We start from the raw sequence: 6,033 nt of genomic DNA on the forward strand, positions 1-6,033 counted from the left end.
GTTTGGACAGATGATGGATGTTGAATCCAGTGATAATAAAACACAGCCTAGCTGCCCCTGGATGGATATCTGGATGCCCGGGCTGAGGCTGAGAGGCACAGGGGAGTCCTTAAAGGCAGCAGTGAAGACTCAGTTCCTTGATGGTGAGCTCAGAGGGCTACGGGCATGTTGACAGCATGCGCTGTCCCTCCCATGTGGCCTCAGAACCTTTAGGGGCAAAGCTGCGGTATCCACATCACTGTCTGCTGATGGTGGCCAAAGGAGTGGCAGGCACTGAGATGGAAGAAATTCAGGGAAGAGGGATATGGGGTTAAAAAAAAAAAAAACAAAAAAAAAAACACCATTAAAATGGGAATGGAAAGCCAAAGGTTGGAGAAATGAGACCGAGTTTAAAATATTGAGAGTTTTTCTCCAAATTGTTCTGTTTCATGGCAATCAGGCTTAGTTGTTTCGTGCAATTTTGCCTACAAGACAACACCCATCCATTTCCCCATTCACTTTGGTTTGAATTCAGATCGTGTTCCCTTTGATTGCAGAATCTAGGCATCAAGGCAAATCAATTCATGACATACACAAAGTGGTGAGAAATCCCAGGTTGAACCCAGAATGTTCCCACAATGGCTTTTTCACAATCCTTGAACTGCAACTGATAGCAATTGTGTTAAATATGCATGGGGACTGTTTGGAAATACAGGGCCAGTATTTTACTGTGGAATGCTGGGGGCTCAAAGGTCTTTTAGTAGGAAAAAAATATCAAGAACTACTGGCAAATATTAGCTCAGCTACATTTTTTAAAAAATAAAGAAATAGAAAGTGTGTTTACAGGATTCGTTTCCCTGAGATGCGTGAATTGCTTCACCACCTTGTTGTGAGAAGGGTCAGGTGTGAGTGACATGTGCTTCCACCAATGCAGTTGTTCATCCATAATCTGCACTTAGGACCCGCGTGAACACGGTGCTTCAGGCGCCAGCCAAGGTTTGGTTTTGTTTTGCTTTTTTCCAAGAAGAAGCAATTCGAGTATCATTTGACCCGGCCTCTCCAAAAGAGAGTCAAGCCAATCAAAAAATAGTTAACTAGAGGAAGATCACTCAGACAGGTTACTTGGTGTTGGTGATTGAATTTTTTTTTCATTTTTCAACCAGTTTGCAAAGTTTGCCTCTGGAACAGCCAGCTTACTTTTTTTGTTTCCTTTTCACTTTTTCCTTAAGAATAGATTTGTTTTTTATGAACCCTATCAGTTTGAAACTTGAGGTTGTCCTTCCTGGGTTTTCAGAGAGATTTACCCCCGTGCCTTTGAAAGTTAAGTAGAAGAGTAGAAGGAAATTATCCCAGACACACATCTATGTTGACTCAGAAAATTTTCTTCAAATGAATCAACAAATGCATCTGAACAGAGGTCCTTATCTTCGTCCATTGTGGAAATTATTACATTCATTCATTCAACACATATTTACTGAGAGCCCACTACGTGCCAGGTGTTATGAACACTGGGAATATATCTGCAGACAAACAAATAAAAATCTCTCCTTTCGTGGAGCTTAAATTCAAGTGGGTGGAGACGGACAATAAACCATAAGCATAAAAATATGAATAGGAGGGAGGAAAAGGAGAAAAGTCTAGGGTCTCGTGTAGTGGAAATATGACCCAGCTGGTCCTCAGATCTCAAGGACACACCATCAGGTGGCACCGCTCCGTGGAGTCCCCTGGCACTCAGGTCCACGTAGGATTCACACAACACACACCTGTGCAGCCCCAGGCGTTGCTGCTACTCTTTCTAGGCCTTTCTTCTTGCTCTGCCATAGTAAACAGCAGAGAAGTCCTCATACCTTCCCACAGGACCTAGAACAATCTTCCACCAGAGGTACCGCCCACACACATTGCTGACTGACTGGGTCAAGGGTGGGAATATTATTTGGAGTGCCAGTTTGATGTTAGCAATTAAGTAATCTGTTACCTGGAAATTTCTGGACCTTTTCCCCTCCAGAAAATTGCTTAGGCAGCAATTAACAAGAAGTGATCAGAGATACTCGTAATGTGATTAAATAAAATTGTCATCAGGCAGGTAATTTTAAATACAGCCATGCTTTAAATACAGACTCATTAATTTTAGCTCAGTGGTGTTCTAATATTTATTATGCATACAGAAGAATTTTAAATGTGAATATGTGTTCACATTGCTATGCTCCGTAGTCCTGCCACCCCCCGCAAAAAAAAAAAAAATTATCCAACTAATAATTCCCTCCCAGAGGGAAGCTAAAGGTTAATAATGTGATTGTCGAGTGCAATGCTGAACTAAAAAGGAAAACATCTTGATGAAATGGGTCTGTTAAGAAGGTGGAAGGACTTGACCTTTTATGTGAGTCAACACAACGCTCCCAAAGGAGGTCCTAAGTCACAGCTGGTTTCAATGCCCCCATTTTTCAAATTAATCATTTGGGTGCATGTTAATTTGAAAACTGATTAGCCTTAGAGGATGTACAATTTTAGGAAAAGCAGTATTTAGTTGGTTCATGCCAGGCAAGTTCTCTTAACCTGAAAAGTCTGCAACAGTGTGTAACAGTGACCTGAGTTGGAATCATGAACTTTCGGGGAAAAGACCAGTTTTTCCATGTCTGGGTAGCTGTCTGACACGGGAAGAGTTCTTTAGAACTTGTGAGTACTCTCTGCTGACTTGGGCTGCAGAAACTCATTTCACAATTCCGTCTACATTCTGTGCAGACAGAAGGAAATACCTTCAGGAGGAAACAATAAAGAAATAAAGAACTCACTGATTTCAAAACCTCAAGCTCAAAGTTCCGTACTCCATTTTTTACTGGTATTAAACTGGTAACAAGTATTTGCTTCCACAAATCTGTTTAGCTCCGATTTTCCATTTCTCTGGAGACAATAACTCATCACACACACCCATCCTCAGAAGCAACTTCACCGCTTTCTCGACTTCAATGAGGATCTAACAATAAAGTAATAGATGAATGGAACGTGACAGAACAGTTGGGTCATGTGACTACACTCTCCTTCATTATCCCATTTCCAAAACTCCCTAGTAAAGCAATTATCCAATCTGCTTCACAGGCTCATTGAGGAGCCCTTCAGTGCTTGCCCAGAGCCTTACCCACACCCGGTGAATAGAATTTAATATTTAACAACCGGATGGTGTTGAAGAGGCATTTGAGAAATATTAAGTAAAGTAGAAATAAAGATGTACTTTTTCAGATATTGCTTCGATTATTCAAACTTCAGCTTAAGAAGTAAAAGAGCTAGTTCTCCAGTCCCTGTAAAATCATCTTTCATATACTTTTGAAGATCCTAATGAAATCACCCTTAGTCTTTTCTGGATTAAATCCCCCTACTTTTAGTCTCTTCATCGATTAACTTTGAAATGTTCAAATGCCTCTACTGCTAATTCTGCTTTTTTCTAATCTTCGTCCCTACGTACCTTCACTGCTGTTTGCTTCATTAGAAAGCCCTTCCCTTCGTTGTCTCTGCATAGTCCTTGAGAAGCCGGCTGTTGTCACTCTGACCTATGGCCTGTTTCTGCTAAAAGTTAATGGTGCCATAGGTCTATTCACCCTCCTCCCTGTCAACTCTCAAAACAGTGTGACCTGTGGGGCACAAGGTGGAAACAGCCCAGAAAGCCATGGAGTCATGCAGCCATGAGATGAATCCCCGGGACGAGCATGGGAGGCCTGCCATCCTGGAGGAGAATTCCCAGGGACGGTCATTTTGCTAATGGTTTGTAAAATGTTACACAAAACAAGCACCTAAGGAAGAGGTGTTAGGCAAATTAGAATCCAGTTTTCAGGCTTCAGGATGTCACCTGAGCACTTCTACTGTGTTTCCTATAGCTCCTGTCCCATGTGGCTAGCTCTTTGGTTTGCAGACTTTTCTATTTGGCCCATTGCATTTGGCTTCTGCCCAATCTGAATTTCTTTCTCACGGAGAATTTGTATGGCCTGGTTTAAGCAACTCTGATGCTTCCTCGTATTCCCTGCAGCACTTTGCTCAGGGCTGAGACTGTGGTCACATAATATATTTCTCAGTTACATGAAGTTGGTTGTATAGAGGATTAGAACATTTGTATGAAGACCTCACTTTCTGAAGACATAAGTTGCTTTGAATAAAGCTAACCCATTTCGGCCAAATGCTGGTTCTATCTTCCATGAGTATTTATGTCCTGCCAATGGATCCAAGCCGTGATTGTGATAACATTGATGCGACCACGGTCAATGTGATCAGTGTGGCCCAATGCAAACCAAGCACCGTCCTCACTTGGATGAGTAAGTCAGCAAAGAGGGAGGTCCTGCCTTGGCCGGGAGAAGAGCAACAAGTTTATAAAAATAACTCTTGGAAAGACTAGGCAAAGCATTACCTAATAATTAATTTAATCACTCATTCTTTCATTCATTATACATTTTTTGAGCATCTACTTAAGTCAGACACCGTGCTCATCACATAGGCACCAGTAATTACGTATGGTATTTTTGATCTTTGAACTGTAATAATGAATGATTGAATGACTGAAAAAATGAACAAAAGTCAGAATTAGAATATAATTGTTAGACTGTGGAAAGCCTTTAATAGTTCACACCAACTCTGATAGAGTGTTTCAGAAGGTCTGAAATGTTTGAATCATATAAGGCAGTGGCCTTCTGAATTTTTTAAATTTCATCGCACAGAAAGAGAGATGCTTTAGATCACAACCCAGTGCATAAACACACACACACACACACACGTTTCCGTCAACTGTAGTTTTTTTAAATTGTTGGTCGCAACCCATTAAATTGGTCTCATGACCATGGGTTGTGACCACAGTTTGCAAAGCACCACCATGGGGGACTACAGCAGTGACCCTCCCCCCCTGGCTGCACAGGAGTCACTGGGAGCTTTTTAACAACAATCAGACGCCTGGGCCCCATCCCAGACCAACTGAATCCGAATCTGGAGGTGAGGTCTGAGCCTTGGCGTCGTGTTAAAGCTCCCTCTGTAATTCTAATGAGCAGCGGGGGTTAGCGTCACCGCTCTACATCATGGGAAATGTTCTTTTAAAATAAACAACTAGGGACTTCCCTGGTGGCGCAGTGGTTAAGAATCCGCCTGCCAATGCAGGGAACACGAGTTTGATCCCTGATCCGGGAAGATCCCACATGCCGCGGAGCAACTAAGCCCGTGCACCACAACTACTGAGCCTGAGCTCTAGAGCCTGTGAACCACAACTACTGAAGCCCGCGCACCTGGAGCCCGTGCTCCGCAACGAGAGGCCACCACAATGAGAAGCCCGCTCACCGCAACGAAGAGTACACCCTGCTCGCCACACACATCAATGAAGACCCAACACGGCCAAAAATAAATAAATAAATAAATTTTTAAAAATAAAAATAAAAATAAATGAACAACTACCGTATTAATCATATCAGTAATATGTGCACATACTGAAAAGTTCAGTAGTATAGATGGTTATGAAATAAAAACTAAGGAGACTCTGGATCAACTCCTTACCCCTCACTTCCACTGTCTGTGGAGTTAAACATTATTAACAGCTTCTTCCCCAAAACTCTTGTTGCAGATACGGGAATCTATATAGTTGCCACAAGTTTACATTTCCAGATAACGTTAATACTAGGTTGCCAAATTATAAAAGTCACTGTTGGTATTTTGATGAGGATTACACTGGATTTATGGATTAATTTAGGGCAAACTGATGTGTTTACAGTATTAAAAATACAATAGATCTTTTTATTTATTCAATTATATTTTTATGTCCTTCAAGAAAGTATTACAGTTGCAACCTACACATCTCTTATTAAGTTTATACCTAGGTGTTCTTTTTTTTTACACTCTTATAAATGAGATAGTTTGCCTCATTATATTTCATTGCTAAATACTGCTTGTTTATTGAAATGCTACTGAATGTGGATATTAATTTTGAAACCAGTCCACCTAACTGAATTATCATCTCTTGCTAATAGAATTTCCCCCAACTGATCCTTTTGCATTTTCTGTGTAAACACATTGTCTGAAAATAGTAATAATGTT

Source organism: Eschrichtius robustus, chromosome 14, assembly GCF_028021215.1.
Source record: "Eschrichtius robustus isolate mEscRob2 chromosome 14, mEscRob2.pri, whole genome shotgun sequence".
Classification (NCBI taxonomy): domain Eukaryota; kingdom Metazoa; phylum Chordata; class Mammalia; order Artiodactyla; family Eschrichtiidae; genus Eschrichtius; species Eschrichtius robustus.